Source organism: Brassica oleracea, chromosome C5, assembly GCF_000695525.1.
Source record: "Brassica oleracea var. oleracea cultivar TO1000 chromosome C5, BOL, whole genome shotgun sequence".
NCBI classification, from domain to species: domain Eukaryota; kingdom Viridiplantae; phylum Streptophyta; class Magnoliopsida; order Brassicales; family Brassicaceae; genus Brassica; species Brassica oleracea.
The window spans coordinates 25,272,993-25,291,536 of record NC_027752.1 but is presented as its reverse complement, the minus strand read 5'-3'; the positions used below and the strand labels follow the sequence as shown (position 1 = coordinate 25,291,536).

At 31.2% G+C, this 18,544-nt stretch overlaps 1 long non-coding RNA gene across 11 annotated transcripts; it reads left to right on the top strand.

Annotated features, from left to right (window-relative positions):
- The first annotated feature begins 68 nt into the window (after window positions 1–68).
- LOC106295074 lies at window positions 69–3,312 on the top strand. 11 transcript variants are annotated; one of them, XR_001260945.1, is made up of 9 exons: window positions 126–364; window positions 495–536; window positions 625–690; window positions 937–1,126; window positions 1,224–1,383; window positions 1,472–1,552; window positions 1,733–1,807; window positions 1,877–2,189; window positions 2,310–3,312. It is a non-coding gene; the product is annotated as an uncharacterized LOC106295074 (long non-coding RNA). The 11 variants fall into 11 exon arrangements; XR_001260944.1 differs by having other exon boundaries at window positions 495–542; XR_001260948.1 differs by having other exon boundaries at window positions 495–690; window positions 2,310–2,664; window positions 2,947–3,312.
- The last annotated feature ends 15,232 nt before the right edge of the window (window positions 3,313–18,544 follow it).

Genomic DNA, 18,544 nt, shown 5'->3' with positions numbered 1-18,544 from the left:
AAAAAAAAATTGACCAATGAGAGACTTTTAAATTGGCAAATCATTAAAGAAAAGACACATCACCAAATCACTCTTTTCTCGAACCTTTTCAACACCACGCCGATTCCAATATCTCCTTGGTCTTCTCCCGAATCGTCTACCTCTGCAAAAAACAACTTTTCTCAATTTTTTTCACCTTTCCTCCTTCTCTCCTTACTCACTATATAAGACGGTGGTTGATTCACGAAAAATTTCTCTCACTAAAACCACCAGATCTCTTCATCGCCTCCGGAGAAAACGAGTAGTTAGTAACGGCGTTCGGTTTTGGATCCATCACTTTACCTCTGTATACAGTTTACTGTAAAAATAAATTACTTCATATTTGGTGAGTCACTGAACGCCTTACTCCTGGTACATACAAAACATTACTTAACCTTTGTACATTTTTCTTTGAAAAGTGTTCTTGGGAGTTGTCTGTGATTTCTTTTTCTTTTATATTTTTATCATATTGTGAGGGAGATGGAGGACTTCGAGTTCCATCACTGGTGGAGCTTACGGTTAAAGTTTGGTTCATGATTTCACTTCCTCTGTTTCAGATCTTTGGTTTCGTAACTGGTGAAAGCTCTTGATCTGGTGTTTAATTAGGTTGTTGGAGGTTTAAAAGGAGGAGATGACGCTTTACAGGAGAGGATTTGTCATCTATTTTTTCAGGTTTTGTAATTCTTAATCTCTGTTTTGATGATAAAACAATCCAAAACCGAATTTGAGCAGTTCAGTTTGTTTGCTTTGTTTCTTTTACAAAAGTTGTGATCTTTTGTAGAGTTTGTTATACTTATAGCTTTAAAGTTTTGGGTCTCTAATTTAAAAACTATTGACCTCTAAACTCATCAGAATCATACCGATTGTTTCTTTTTCCTTCCTCTTACGCTTACATTTTCTATTGTTATGTGTTTCAAGGACCAACGGAAAATGGGCAAATTGATGTTCACTTTCAGGATCTGCATAGCGCAAGAACAACGTTCGAGCAGGCCCGGTTTCATTTGGTCATCACTTTTTCTTCTTATGCTATGAGAATTTCCAAGATATTTCCTTTGCTTCAATCTGCGAGTCAACACCATCACATGTAGCGTAACATGAGTTATCCTTGGTATCGTCCCGTTATCTATATCCTGAATAGAAACTAAATGGTTAGTTGGTTTAGCACCTAAATCTAAAACTGTTATTTTGTTTGTTTGTTTGTTTAGCCATACGCTTTCTCTTTGTGTGTTTGGTATAATCAGAGGATCATGGTGTGTATTGCCTCTCTCTCTCTCTCAAATACTTGAAACATAAATCTTTAGCTCATTCAAGTCGAAGGCTTTATCTAGAGTTCCCTAAATGAGCTCTTGCTACAATATATGTACAGTATGCTCTTCACACTTGCTTATCTCTCATAAAATCTTATGCAACTTCTCTTCGCTTATGAAGTTTGTAATGTTTTGTTTTCTTACAGGTTATATCGTTTTTGTTAACGGCTTATGTTCAAACATCCATGCGGCAGATTTTCCTCTTCCATGTTGTTCTCATAAGAAAGGTAACCCTTACTGTCTCCTAGCCATAAAGCTAGCAGAATTACTCTGCTTTAGATTTCGTTTAACAAGTAGTGCTCAAATACTAGAAGGGGATGAGAAAATATGACTATATATATTAGAAATGAGGGAGGAGAATCAGTTTACAGTAATGGACCCTTTTGATGAGTTGGATTTGTCTTCAGATGAAATCTTCGATTTCTATTCGCCTGAAAGCCCAAAACAAACGTTGATCTCGAAGTTTATGTGCAGCAGATGAGGTGAATACATAAACTCTTTATATGTGTATACATCTTTTCTACTCAAAGATAATATTTTGTTGTTGACAGAATCAGCAGGGACTATCCATAAAGATAGAAGGAGATGGGCGTTCAACTTCTTCCACGCTGATCAACAAGAAACCAGGTTTCTATGGAAGCATAAACCCACGGAAGCTTATCACTTTAAGCTGATATGGATGAATGCAGACCTCTGTGTAAGACGACATATCATTTGATGTGTTGTGTTATCAGATCGGGAGTACACTCATTGCAGTCACTCAACTTCTCTTTGTTGAGCGTTCTAGAATTGTTTTGGGCCCTATGCTAACTTTTATTGGCTGTAGTGGTTGAAGATTTAGAGGATGGGGATCATACTTCTCAGGTAGGATCCTTACACTACAACACAAATAGCTCTAAATTTTTTGACTTTATAATATGTTTTTGCGTCTGTATGTGAAAAGAACTAACTGTCCAACTCATTTTTGCTTATTCATATTTGTAGCCAAAGGACAAAGTTGTGACATGGAACCTGCCATTTCGAAGTGATACCTCATATTTGGTCCAGTCTACAACATAAGCTTACGTGGAAGATTTCAACATTCAAATATTGAGCTGTGTTAGTGATTCTGATTAGATGTAGAAAAACATTGTAGAGAAGTATGGAGTTAGGTACTCGAGGCTGAGATACTTACATGATGCAAAAGATGTTATCATAAGCCATGGGGCGGATCTCATCTCAGGTATTATTCCATGATCTCCACTAAACGAAATCTGATGCGTAACGGAAGGAATCAGAGGACAACAAGGCCAGTGGTGGATCTGATGAGAGATTTTTCGTATAGCCATATACAGAGCGGGTGGGATATGAACCAGTAGCTGTAATGTTTTGCATTATCCTTGCATTATCAGTAAATGACGATTAGAAGTTACAGCTACTTGCCTTTTTCTTCTACAGTTAAGTTTATAGTTGTTTTAACGTACAAGATAAATTGGAAGAGTAGACGTGGCCGTTGATAATTCTGTAGTAGAGTCTTAGGTGTATCTCTTTAGTCTGAGGGTTAGATTCAGTAGCAGCTATGTGCCATCTTTTGGTTGTATCTGGTGAAGCTGAAGTTCTTGGTGGGAATATGAAAAAGCAGATAATGGATGAGTCTGAGAATTTGAGTTTGAACTGACTGGTGCCGCCTCATCCTCCACCGCTTCCAGCATCTCCAGGATATGAATCAAGAGAGGTTGAGGGAGACAGCATAACCTAAAAACAGATCAACAAGTTCCCTCATCCTCTTTGCTGCTATTGAGGCTGCAGCTCAGAGGCCTAATCTCCTTCTTGGTTTTGACAATTCTTGTGAAGGTTTTATATCACTGAGGAGGAAAATCAATATTTTTCTCGAGTTTTTATAATCTTCTGCTATAGATTGGATAGAACCTCTTTAGATCAAACTAATTATGAAGGTCGATATCAATATCTATTGGTGTCTATTGGAGATTCAAATTTTTATGTACGGTTACAATAATATGAGTCTAACTTTAAAGTCTATGATACTTTGTTTTCGCAAAAAACTAACAATTAACTGATTAGACGAAGCTAATATACTCTTTAAGCTGAGAAGAAAGAACAAAAGGTATCAATATCAATGCTCTTTGCCTTCTCTCTTTTCCATTCTAATAATCTTCTTTTTTTTGTGTGTTGCAGGAGCGAGAGAAGGCGGTCAAGAAGAAGACATGAGGCAGCAACGCATACGAGGCCATCTCTGAGGAAGTTCCTGAAGCTTTTGAGGCTGAGAAAGAGGAGATTGAAGCTCCAGTGGAGGAGAAATCAAAGAAGGAAAAGAAAGTTTTGAAGGAGAAACCAATAAGAAACATGATCCGCAATAGAGGAGGACTGGAAACACTCCCGAGACTAATGCGCAAGCGTAAAAAGCAGACTAACTACATGGTTTGGGCTGCTCCAGCTGCTGTTGTGGTACTAATGCTTCTTGATTTGGGTTACTACTACGTTTTCTAGATCAAGGGAAGCTGCGTTTTCTGTAGTTTGCTCAAGTTTCAATGTATATCATATTTGTTCGATTTTAAAATATAAATATAAAAATTAAACTAATATTATAGGAAACAATCCGGGCGTAGCCCGGAAAACCCCCTAGTAAATAATAAAATCTTTTGTTTCTTGTTCCTCAGGGTTTTTGTTATCGGGGTCCTCTTTTTGGCCCAAAAAGGGATGATTACATGAAACCCATTGAGGATTACACTAACCCATTGGACATTTGTCTTTCAAAAGAGCTTAACCTATGATATGGAACTAAATGACTCAACTAGGGCTGGGCATGAATACTCGTTACTTACCTTATATCCGCTACGTGACCCGTACTCGTCGTTGCCAAGTCAAATATCAAGTCGTTAAGTTATGCTATTTGCAAGTATAAGTCAAGTAACAATTATCACAAAAAAAAATTACGATTTGCCTTGATATTATTCGTTACTTGTTTTACGAATAAAAAATGATAACTAAACCATAAAAACTAAAGCCCTAAACAAATATTCCTTTGTTGTAAGAAGTAAACAATACTTTCTAATTGAATTCCATCTTCTTTTTTTTTATATTAGGTGCAAATATTTTATTTAAAATAACTCTCGTATTTTTACCAAGTCGAGTAATTAAAATAAACTTTCATAACCTTCTCTCTTAAAATATTATCTATCAAGTAATTTTTAGAAAGTTTGAAATATATCCAAATAATTAATAAATACTTGTAAGTAGCAAGTAATCGAACAAGGTAAACAACTTGCAAGTAACATATTTTTGGACAAGTACTCGAAATAACAAGTACTCGTTTCTGATAAGTCAAGTACAAGTCGGAAAATTCATTACTCGTTCAAGGCAAATCAAGTATCAAGTATACGTAAAAAAGCAAGTACCCCCCTTGCGCCCACCCCTAGAGTCAACATCTCTGCCCAAGCAAATGAAAAGATTTCTTCGAAATCTTACATTTTATGTCCTGAATTATTGTAAGATTTTGTGGTGTTTCACAAATGAATAAATATTTAAAAAATCCTTATATAGAAAATGGGGATATATTTTTGTGTTTATTTTATTAAAAGTGAGATTTTTCTTGACAATGGCAAATACACAAATCCAACGAATTTGCTTTAGCATAAGAACAAAAAAAAGGGCAGGTCTCAGATTTGTTGTGGAATTGCTGGAAAAAAATCCCAGTAATCTGTAAACTCTATTAGTGTTTCCATAGACTAGTGATTTTCCCGGGCTACACCTAGGGTATTCGTATAATCTTAGTTAAATTATAATATTTTATAATTATGTACGAACATAAATCGTGTATATAAATTACAATCGATTTTACTCTATTAAATTGGTATAAAATTTAAAATTTGTTTGTCTGTATTCATTGTCTTGTGTCAAAAAAAATTGATATAATTTAAATTCACAATTTGTTATTTGTTATTAATAGAAATCATATATAGAATGATAAATAATATGAGTAAAAACTAACTAAACCTAGTTATGATTTAAATACATTTTGTTATTATTAAGATTTGTATAAGACAATTGTAAAATTTACAATTGATTTAAAATTTGTTTTGACTTTAAAATCATTGAGTTCTAATACCAAATTGACCAGTTTCATAATATAAATTAAATTGAATCAAAAATTGATCCAAACGTGAAATAATATCATTCTCCAAACCAAACCAAACTTAAAAAACTTTTTAAACAAACCATATCCCAAAATTTGATATTTAAATCATATACACCAACAATGACTTTCTAAATTAAGCTTGTCTGTCTCATCTCAAAGACCTTAGTCTTTTTTTTTATGTTGGTTTGCAGTTTTAATGATTCTTTGATGTAACTCTAGTGACTGGATTAATATGTAATTTTGGAGCTGAATGAGATTAATAGATCTGAGGACGTTGAAGGCAAAAAAAAAAAAAAACTTAGACATACCCTTGTACATGCTATTAAGTTGTTTTCAAACGGTTGGCTGCAGACCAGTAGCTTGCAGCCTTAACACAGAGAACACCGTTTGTTTTTAAGTTACAAACCTAAATCAATTAGGATGATTAGACAATGGAAACAAATATTCTCTCACAACAAATAAGTTAATATGTTTAATTGAATGCACATTCAAGAAGGGAAGCCATGAAACAAAAGAACAACATATAAAGGCATATTCTAGAGATCATATTCAAAGTTTTTAGCTAAGCAAACTAAATAATAAAAGTGTTGGTTGATTGCTCTGTACAATTTATAAATCCATACAATGAATGATGTCTAGGCCAGTGGTTGGATTACGGTCTTCCGCATGTGTAAAATTAAATTCCTAATATCCAGATTGAAATAATGGAATCTATCACCACGTTCAATTCAAGAGTATCCTCATGAACCGAAGTGGCAGAGGTTTTAAAATTCTCATCCTCTGGAATGAACAGTGATACGACTCCTTTTGGTCTGTCTCAACTTCCTCTATCTGAATGCAAAATAAATAATACCAAAAGGCACTTCTATTAGTCTAACAAACGTACTAGTGAATATATAGGCTTCAACTTTGCGTAAGATAACACTGACTAAAAAATAAAGATAACGCTGACTTTAAATGTGCATATGAATGCTTTCAGTAAGATGTAATTAAGAAACCAATAGCAGGTAAAGGATAGTCAAACAAAATACATTTAGTATATACACATCACATACTAAACGAACTCCCGAATATTTATCAAAAGTCAAAACTCTTCATTTCAAATGGCAGTAGGATAATACTTGTGAAACCCATATGCAATCCATATTCACTAAACAGATGGTAATATACCTCTTTCTTGTTTCTAGTTTCCAAAGATGGCTGATTAAAAACCCAAAAAGCTCCTCCAGAATTCACATTTGCATTGCTTGTAAGATAATGGATCCATTTGTCTTCTTTTGCGGACCGTTCTCAAGGTTTAATGGATAAGAAATGTTGAAAACCAAACCCGACCCCTAGCCGTTAGATTTATGTAACCACACAAAAATTAAAGCTTGTTCTATAAGCCAATGCAAGGACTATGTTTATTAAACTGAAGCATGTACCTTATTTTTTAAATCATTTTCTGGCTCTCTTGTCTCAGCAACATAAAGCTCCCATCCACCACTACCCCAAGGGTCATCATTTCCATCTTCTCGTTGACCAGTGTCAAAATGTGGACAGTTTCCAGTCATTTATAAAATTCCACAGGCGAATCTAAAACTGTTATACTCTGAACCACAATAGATCAATTTATAGCACTCTTGTTCCTCCTGTTCAAGTATCAATAGCATAATTATAACTTTTTATTCACCCTAGAGAACGTAAAGTTAGACCAAGTTAGTATAAGTAGGCTGTGAATCCGTGTCTTGTTGCTTATAATGAGAAGTAATTACATTATTTGTAATCTTCATGTACCTTTTGAGTCTTTACACATGTTTATAGAGTGAGGTATTTTTCCCAAACATAAAACAAACTTTGGGTATTTTACAGTGTATATAATTATTAAAGTATAGTCTTAGATTTAAATTGTTTCATTTGCAACTTATGTGTTTGCTTTTACATGTGAATAAAGTTCAAAGAAGTTAACACTATTGAAATTTTAATTCTTTAAGATTTCTTAAAATATTTTACAAAACTGAATGAAAATGCCCGAACACAAACACATTAACCTTCAATATTTGGTGTGTACATGCACAATTGGCAAATGAATTTTACTTTAGATACTTATGGTTGTGGATTGATTTAGAAAAGGTAATTTTATCTATAAATCCGAATGTAATGAAAAGTGCAGAATAAACCATCAGTTTCCCTTGGAAAAATGATGAAAGAAGCATGTGTATAAAGGGGGAAAAGAATAAGTTACCTAAAAGAGAAGTCATGTACATAACATCTATGTCGCAATGAACCACACTGTCTGCATTTAATGCCCGCCGTCCGTTCTTCCTGCAAGCACATGATAAGACAGTGTTCCTGCAAGAACACAAACAAATTAAACTTCAATATTTGGTGTGTACATGCACAATTGGCAAATGAATTTTACTTTAGATACTTATGGTTGTGGATTGATTTAGAAAAGGTAATTAACTATAAATTCGAATGTAATGAAAAGTGCGGAATAAACCATCAGTTTCCCTTGGAAAAATGATGAAAGAAGCATGTGTATAAAGGGAGAAAATAATAAGTTACCTAGAAGAGAAGTCATGTACATAACGTCTATGTCGCAATGAACCACAGTGTCTGCATTTAATGCCTGCCGTCCCTTCTTCCTGCAAGCACATGATAAGAAGGTGTCCAGCTTAATCATCTGCTAATACAAAGTTTCTCCAATATATCAGCAGTTTAGTAGTTAGGAGAAACCTCAAAAATAAAAATAAAAATAAAAATTTCAAAAGATGGAGGTTATAAATAAGGCATAAACTAATGTATGGACAAAACTACAATGTATCAATTTCATGTTAGAACGTATCAAGTATTTCATACTCTGCACTTTCATCCACCATCCTCATTTCATTGTGATATATACAGACTCAAATTTAGATAATAATAGGAAAAATGCATTGTACATCTATATCAAAAGTAAGTCCATTTTAGAGACATAGAAACAACAAAGTTAAACATAATTCACAGTCCAGTAGTCGGAACGAAAGGAAGCAACTGAAATATACTCACAAGTCACAAGCATGCATACTCCCACATGCTTCTATATCCATAAGCCTTTTGTTTCCCATAAGCCTTTGTTCTAGCTGATGCATCCTTGAGATTTGCGTGGATTCAACAACCTTTTAGAAAGCCACCATATTGAAAAGTCAACACCAAGATGATCGAAAGTATAATCTAATAACGATGGGGTCATGAGATTATATTTCACTACAGTTATATATGTTTCTTCTTCTCACAAACTCAGCAAATAACATCAATATTCTCGCAAAAAATTGAAGATGCATCAAGAAAATACTCACCTTGGGAACTGCAAACTCATTTTGTTGTCGATCTTCAACCTGCTTTTTCTGATAAAAATAATTTGAGGATTGGGGAAGAATGAACCTTGTGTTCTGATTTGAGGATAATATTTACCCGACCAAGAGCCTAAAATCGATGTCGCCAGTTACTTCCTAGAGTGAATTTAGAACCTTATAACGACTCACCATCCCGCCATAAGCTTAAGGAAAGGCATTCTCTTTGTTGTTTCATTTTTTTTCAGGACATCTTAGATTCTCTGTTGTGACTTGCCATAGCTTTAGCTTCTTCAGTGGGGTTTTTCTCAAATTTGGTGGGATTTAGGTTTTAACTAAACAATTTATATAAGAGGAGAATCAACCATCAAAGAAGGAGTAAAGACATCATTGAATGGTTGCGTTAACATCGATTACTCATGAGAACCGAAACCGTCAAGACGAAGTGGAACAGTCGGAGTTGGCATGCTCGAGGTTTGTTGTTTCTTTTTAGTATCTTGTATATTTACTTAGTATTTATTTATTTTTATATTAAATGGTAATATTAAGATAGATGTTAAATGTAATATTTCTATTTCTTATATAGTATATTTACTTATTTTCTGTTTTTCTTATATTATATATAGACTTATTTTCTATTTTTCTTATATTGTATATAAACTTATTATTTATTTTTTCTTATATTGTAATGCCACGTGGCATCTTTTGAGAGAAGTATTTTCACAGAGGTGGACGCTTTATGGAGATTCAAAATGTCATTTTTATTAGTATAAATAAATAAACTAGATTTTCAACTCGCGCATAGCAGTATTTTATTTTAATAATAAGAATAATTTCATAATAATTTCAAAATAACATGTATATGGTTTATTTACATATGATTTATTATTTTGAGAAATTGCTTAAACTACCACATTTTAATACTATTTTCATATTTACTTTAATCGCATTTACCTTTAGTTTTAAATAAGTAAATAGACACTTATATCTTTAGGAATAACTAATCTAGACTTAGGGTTTAGATTTGTGGCGTGGGTTTTTGGAGGAAGGGGTTCAATTTCTTTTTAAATACATAATTATGAATTTTAAAATAAATATTCGAAAAAGATCGGAAAAACAAATTTGAGACTTTTTTATAAGAAGGTTTGAATTTAAAAACATATAATTCTAAAAATATAAAATATAGTTTTATTGAAATATTTATTTATATTTATATAAATTAAAAAAAAAGTAAGGGTAGTAAGGTCTTCGCCTCTTCAATGAAATGTCATACTTTATGTATTTGTGAAATTGTCCCTCTAATGAAGGAAACATGAATAGTAGTACCAAAAATAAGGTTAAAGCAGAATTTCCCTTTTATTTTTTATTATAAATTATACCTTTTAAATAATTAAATTTAGGCATATTTTGTCTTGTTCATGTAAATGTATATGTGTATTTATAAAAGTGCTTATATTAATCATAGTTTTTAAAAATATATTGTTTAATGCGTATTAACTGTTATAAATAATTTTATTATACTTTTGTATTTATCATTTTTTGAATGACATAAAGGATTAATCCATATGCACAATGTCGGGATTTTTTTCATATTACCAAATATTACAATGAAAGTATGATTATTATATACTTATTGTGAGCATATATATATATATATATATATATATATATATATTTGAAATACTCTTATTTAACTGTTTAAAATGCATATATAATACTTAGATTTAGGTTTTGATCATAATAACAATTTTGATGAGATTTAAAAAATATTAAATATTTTTTTGTTAGATATAAGAAAAGAGAAAATAAATATATAGAATTTAAAACTAACATTAAGTAATGTTTTACTTATTAAAATATATAGAATCTAAAATATTATATAATTAAAATATATAGAATCTAAAATATTATATATATCTTCTACTTGATCTAGTTAGAGTATAAATTAATCTCGGGGCTATGATGTTTTATTAGTTCACATGTAATTTTCTAATTTTTAAAATTTTGTCACAAATTCATTGTTTCTATTTTACTTATTAATATTTATTAGATAATATAATTTTCACAGGCGAATATATAATGAATATATCCCATATTTATTCTTTTTCTTGTCACTGAGATTATACTATAATGTCAGTATTATTTGTATGTAATATTATAAATTTCAAGTAATGTTTTACTTAATAAAATTTCATACGTATGGATCCTATCACTTTTACCGATGAATTACATTAAATACTTATGAAAAGTCACCATGTACTTTGTTTTATTATTGATGAATTTATTCTAAAAAAAAATTGTAGATTATAAATATCTTTAGATTAATTTAAAAAAAAAGCTATCTGAATAGATTAATGAAGATTGGTATTATAATTTTCTAAAAATTGTTGTTCCAAAAATAACATAGTAGTGTTTTTACAGTTTTAATTATTGAGGAGTAAATAACTATATTAATTCATTTGATTGATAAATGGCAGTTTGAAAATATAGAGATAAATGGGCTGGTTAACAATATGTTTCTTACATAAGTAAAATACTTTTGTCATCATTTATCTATATAAAACTTTGTACACTTACTGTAATTAAAGAATGAATTGGCTCAGAAAAAAAAAGATCAAAATCAACTATTATTATAAAAAAAACCTGTGTAACTCAGTATAAACTTATACTATTTTTGTTTAAGCCCATACTTATTAACTAAGAAAATTTTAAATACTAAATTACAGTTTAATTAGTGGAAATTGTCAAAAATACCACATTCATAGTACCACTTTTCATGTTTACACTAACCATTTTTACCCTCTCTTTTAATGAAGAATAAAAGATATTTATAACCCTAGGGTTAACTAATCTAGACTTAGGGTTTAGAATTGAGGGGTGGGATAGAGTTTTTTGAATGTGAAATTTAGGATTCTAATAAATATATAATAAATACTTTAACAAAAAAGTACGAATTTGAAAAAGTATAAATGGAAAACATAAAAAAATAACTTTTTTTTATTTAAATAATAATTTATGATACATATATAGAAAACAAGAGTATACGAGTCTTTTGCCAAGAAGATATTTTTGAAAATGTTCTTTTAGTGGTGGTAAAGATGAATAATGGTACCATGAAAGTGGTAAATATGAAAATTCCCCTTTAATTAGGTTAATCACTTTTACCCTCATAGTACCACTTTTCATGTTTACGCTAATCACTTTTACCCTCATTTTTAATGAAGGATAAAAATCGCAAATAACACATTTATTGGTAATGTTGACATTAATTAGAAATAGCAAATTGGAAAAAAAAATTATTTGGCATATTTTCGGTGATTCAAAATAATATGTGGACATTTTAAGTAATTTATGACATTAACTTATATATAGTATATATTATTGGTGAATATTTTCAATAACATATAACCCAAAAATTGAAATTACATGTTTTATATTTTTATAGTTATAATTGTTTGAAAGTCTTGCATTTTTTATTTTAATTTTTAATTTTCGAAAATTAATTATATATTCAGTTAACTTATATATATAATTTTTTACCTTTATTAGTTTTCCTTATTTGATATTTATTTATGTTTTATTTTAAAATAAACAAATTTTTGGAAATATTGACTTTATGAAAATATTAAACTAAAATAATGATTTTTCATATCATGATAAGTTGTTTTAAATCGTATGTTTTTTAAATCATATTATTGAATATTTTCAGCTGCATATAAACAAAATTTTAAAAATCATGTGTCTTAAATTTATATAGATTTAATTGTTTAAATATCTTGCATTTTGTTAAGTTAGTTATTATATTTATAAGATATTTTATGTAATTTTCGAAAGTATATAATATATTAAGTTAAATTAATATAATTCTTTGAATTTTTTAATTTTACCATATTTAAATTGATATATATTTTATTATGAAATAAACATTTTAGGAAATTTTGACATTTTTAAAAATAGCAAATTAAATATCGGATGTGTCATATTTTGATTGGTGGTTTAACATCATATGTGGACGTTCTCAACTGCTTATAGCCTCAATTTTTATATAGTATAGACTAGATTTTATACTCGCGCATGAGTCTGTATTAATAATTTAGTTTAATTGTATAATAACTTTTAAACTAATTATTTAATTGATTTATATAATTTTATTATCTGAAATTTGATTTACTGATTTTATTATTTATATTTGTTTATAACTATACCCTCTTATTAACTATTTAGTTATTTGTATTATAAATGTAATAATTATGTTTATAAGCATAATCCTAATTTTTGTAAAATATTAATTTGTATTTTAAAATATTATATAAATTTCTTGATGCATGTAAAATGGAGAAATTAAATTTTTACCACTTTCATGCTAAAACTTTTCATTTTTTCCACCACTAAAGGGAGTTTTTCAAAAATACATTCTTCATTAAGTGGCAAAGACTCTTACGCCCTTATTCTTTATATATATAATAAATAAATAAAAATCTAAAAAAATAAAAAATAATTTTTTTAATTTTTTTTCGAATTATATTATTTCGAAATTCAAACCCTAAAACTCAACTTTAACCCTAAACCTTTTTTTTTTGAAATACGAACCCTAAACCCTAAACCATCAATCCTAAACTTTTTTTTTTTTTGAAATACGAACCCTAAACCCTAAACCATCAATCCTAAACTTTTTTTTTTTTTGAAATACGAACCCTAAACCCTAAACCATCAATCCTAAACTTTTTTTTTTTTTGAAATACGAACCCTAAACCCTAAACCATCAATCCTAAACTTTTTTTTTTTTTGAAATACGAACCCTAAACCCTAAACCATCAATCCTAAACTTTTTTTTTTTTTGAAATACGAACCCTAAACCCTAAACCATCAATCCTAAACTTTTTTTTTTTTTGAAATACGAACCCTAAACCCTAAACCATCAATCCTAAACTTTTTTTTTTTTTGAAATACGAACCCTAAACCCTAAACCATCAATCCTAAACTTTTTTTTTTTTTGAAATACGAACCCTAAACCCTGAAACATCAACTCTAAACCCTAAACCTCGAAACCTCAACTCTAAACCCTAAACCCTAAACCTTCAAGTCTAAACCCTAAAACATCAACTCTAAACCCTAAACCCTAAACTTAAACTCTAAACCCTAAACCATCAACACTAAACCCTAAACTATCAACACTAAACCCTATAAAGTAAACTCTAAACCCTAAACCTTAAACCCTAAAACATCAACTCTAAACCCTAAACCTTCAACTCTAAACCCTAAACCCTAAACCCTAAATCCTAAACCCTAAACCCTAAAACCCTAGAGATGATGTTTTAGGATTTAGATTTGAAGGTTTAGTGTTTTAGAGTTTATGTTTAGGGTTTAGAGTTGATGTTTTAGGGTTTAGATTTGAAGGTTTCTGGTTTTAGGGTTTAAGGTTCGAATTTCAGAAAAATATAGAGTTTAGGGTTTAGGGTTTAGAGTTGATGTTTCATGGTTTAGGGTTTAAAGTTGATGTTTTAAGTTTAGATTTAGGGTTTAGGGTTTACGTTTAGGGTTTAGAGTTGATGTTTTAGGGTTTAGATTTGAAGGGTTAGGATTTAGGGTTTAGAATTGATGTTTCGGGGTTTAGGGTTTAGAGTTGATGTTTCGGGATTTATGGTTTAGAGTTGATGATTTAGGGTTTAAAGTTAATGTTTTAATTTTAGATTAGTTAACCATATGTTTTTTTTTTGTCAAAGTTAATCAAAATGCTATAAATGTCTTTTATCCTTCATTAAAGATAAGGGTAAAAATAGTTAGTATAAACATAAAAAGTGGTACATTGAAAATGATATTTTTGGCAATTTCCCCAATGTTAATACACTCTAATATTTTATCATACATTTTACATATATTTTATTCGAATACATAATTGATTGAACTATCTACATAATATCTAATTTTACTTTGTAGTTTGAAAAAAAATTACAATTAATGTGTGATTGTTATATATATATATATATACATATATATGTATATGTGTGATAGTACAATATTTAATTTTAAATTTATTCATAATAAATATTTTGATGAACTTTAATTAATATTAAATAGCATTTATAAGATAATATAAAAACCAAAGTAAATATGATGAGTTTAACTAATGCTATGTAATATTTTATTTATTGAATTAATAATATTGATAATCTAAAGTGTTAGAGTTATCTACTACTTGATCTTATTATATTTGTATTGTAGTTAAGCTTGTATGATCGTATAATTATTACAATATCTTTCTTTTTTTTTTGGGTATAATAGTTAATACTTGTTTGTTTTTGAGTTTATATGAAGATTTTTTAAGATTTTTAAAAAATTATTACATAATTTTGATAATTATTCTTTTCGTTACTGAATGTTGACGATAAGATATCAAATGTCTTAGATAGCATATTAATTGTAGTCTTGTAAAAAAAAATTAAATGTTCAAAATTTGTATATTTTGAGTTTGTTGATTGTAATCTTAGATAGTATATTTATATCAATAAATTAATATTGATTGTTGATTCTATCATTCTTTTATGTTATCTTTTATGCTAATTAATTGTTGGTCTTCGTTACAAAATTTATTTAAAATCTTTATTAATTTATCTAACATGCTTTCTTAGACTCTATATTTTTCATCATTCTTTTACCGTTGAAACTTTGCGATAAAAACCGCGAGAACTTGTTTTTGTCGGAAAGAAAATCGTAACAAACGTTTCATGTCGAAAGACGGCCCAACGAGGTCTAAAACGCGACTACAAGCCCACTTACGATTCTTTAAGAATGAGCTCGTAGATACAATGGCGATTATGTTTTTATTATAAAAACATAAATATAAAGATAAGTTTCCGCATAAAAAAATGTTAAGTTTCCGCGGATAAACATGAAGATCGGAAAAAATGGAATATCTCCATTTTTCACTTAAGACGGCTTAAGGGCAGGAATGGAAAAGCTAAAACTGACCTTGGAGGAGTATATAAGGAGTCATAGGCGAGAGGCACAAAAAGGGAGAACTTTTTCAGAGCAAACTTAGCACTTAGAGCAATTAGGCAATTTTCCGTTTTTGTTATTCCGAGCTGCGACTCAACTAGGTTCTGCAATCTTAGGTTATTAGAACTAGGGAACTCGCCGACAGTTCTCGTAGCCGAGGCTCCTACCTTTTTGTAAACGCTCATACGCAAATTCGAAATAAGACTTCTTTTTGCTCTCTTTTTACGATTTCTTATTTTTCTCTTCTTTATTTCGTGTTCTGATTGTTTGGCGCGTGGTTTATCAGATATCTGTGACCTCTGGGAATTGTTATCTTTTCATGATTTCCGCATATAATTGGTCAGTTGCCGTTGGCTCTCGCAGAGATCCGGGACCTCTGGGAAATTAGGGTTTTCCTAGTTTCCTAATTTAATCGTAAATCGACAGTGCGAATTTCGGTTCTCACAGTTTGGTGCAACGGATTACTCTAACTCATAGCCGCTAAATGCTTGATCAAAACAATGTCTGGAAATTCGAAAGAGAAAATCGCAGTTCGCAACAACGCTGGTAAGAAAACTCCAGCTGCCACTGCGCCTATGGCCAACGCTTACGCAAACGCCACAGTTCTTGAGAAAATCGAAAACCTTGCCGCGACTTTTCGACACAGGAAGTGCAATGAAACGAGCTCGCGATTTCTCTTTCTACACATAAAGGGAAACAATAAATCTTATCAAACCCCGTAAGTTTGACTCATTACCGAACTAAAGAAATCTCAATGTGTAAGGGTTTTACCAAAAAACGTTTCCCGAAAACTTTTCGGAAAAGTAAAACTTCCTCTCCCCAAAACCGCAGAAAAATCCTAGGTTAATCGTGGATAAAGGAAGCACAACAAATCGGGTACATAACTCACCGCTGTACTTCTTCCGACTATCTTGCGGAAAAACCCTAGGTTAGTCGCGGAAAAAAGGAATCACAACAAATCGGGTACATAACTCGCCGCTATACTTCTTCCGAATATCTTTCGGAAAACCCCTAGATTTATCGTAGAAAAAGGAAGCACATCAAATCGGTTATGAAACCCCCACGGCCGTACTTCTTCCAAATAACTTTCAGAGAAATGAAGTTAGTTTCTATAGAATCACTCGAAACCTAAAATGGCTGACAAAGACTAAATAAAACAAAACGGGAGATCGTATCCCCACCGCTAAAACATTTTCTGAAGCCTAAGGTTTCGTAAGAATTCAAGTATCACTTCCATAGTAACAAATTCCGCAAGTTGTCGATGGTTGTCACCTAAATCTTACTTCGGAAAAAACTACTCGAAACTTCCACGGATCAATCCCACGGATATGAGAAAATCTTTTGATTAAGTTTGGTTGCAATAATTAACCTCGTCACGGCCCTCGTACAACCAAAACTTGAAAACTTCTTTACGAAACAAATCTTGTAAAATTATGCTCGACAACATCTTGCGAAATAACCTTTGCAAAAATTAAGCTCGACATCCTTTTACGAAACAACTTTCATAAAATTAAAATCGATAACATTTTGCGGAATAACTTTCGTAAAATTAAACTCGATATTATTTTTCGAAAAACTTTCGTAAACCTAAAGTTGGCTACATTTGACAACCTTCGAAAATCTAACAACAATCGTAGAAAAAGAATATCGGATAAGGAAATAGATGGAGCGAAATCCGAGAATTGAAATTCGCCCATCCGCCTCTCTCCACGGTCTCACCATCCTTCCTCTCGCGCCTCCATCTGTCGCCAAAATCTCATCACCTGGCAAGTCTTCCTGATCATCCTTGGCACCTCTTGATCATCCCTGGCTATTCCTAAACGCTAAATTTTTTTTGACGAGATGCTAATTCATTTTTGTAATGATACTAAGATTGAAACATGGATCACGAAAACCGCAAATATTGGCAGCAGTCTAAACACAGCCAGGAAAGCAGAGAAGTCCAGGAAGAATCAATATTCTTGCTATTCGAAATGGGCAGAAAGACACGAAAAGAGTAAGGGCAAATGAGCAAGAAAAACGGAGAAGAGGCTAACCCGAATCTTCGAGAGAACTAAGGTATTTCCGACTTGAAATTTTTGAAATCCGACTTGGAATTTTCGTAGGAAATTACTAAGAAATAGAAACGCCTTTGAGACTGCCGTAGAACATTAGGGAACTTAGAACCTAGGTGGATAGTCTAGTGAACTAAGTCTTAGGCGATTTTTCCTGTCCCGGTATATTGTTCCATGAATGTTCAGGCAGATCTTGCAAAACGATCTAAACTCTCTGAAAATCGAGATACGATCGCCACGCATATTCAGATCACTTCATAATCATGCGTATAAAAAACCTGCACCAATATCAAACTGAAACTCGACGATTAGCGAAAGTCTTGAAGCCCTTTCCGGCTTTATAAAGCCATTTTCGTATAAAAATTTCTACGAGAAATCTTCAAGCATCAAAGCATTTCTTTCAGTTTCTGTTGAACCAAGTGAGTCACGGAAAAGCATAGAGAACATTTGTGACGAAGAAAACTCGAGAATAAATGTAGCATCGAGCACATTAAAGGGAACACTTTCTTCCGGTTCGTTGGCTAGATCTACCTCTGGTTGACCAATTCGTTTCAGAAACGAATGTGTCATGAGAATCCTCTCAAAAAACCAATGAAAAATGTTCTGTGACTAGATCGTAGAGAAATAAACTTCGGTAACACTCCATGAGTAACTCCAAGCAACTTTCACCTAAGATCGAAATCACAACGGAAACGTTTCTCGTAAAACCCGCAGAAACAA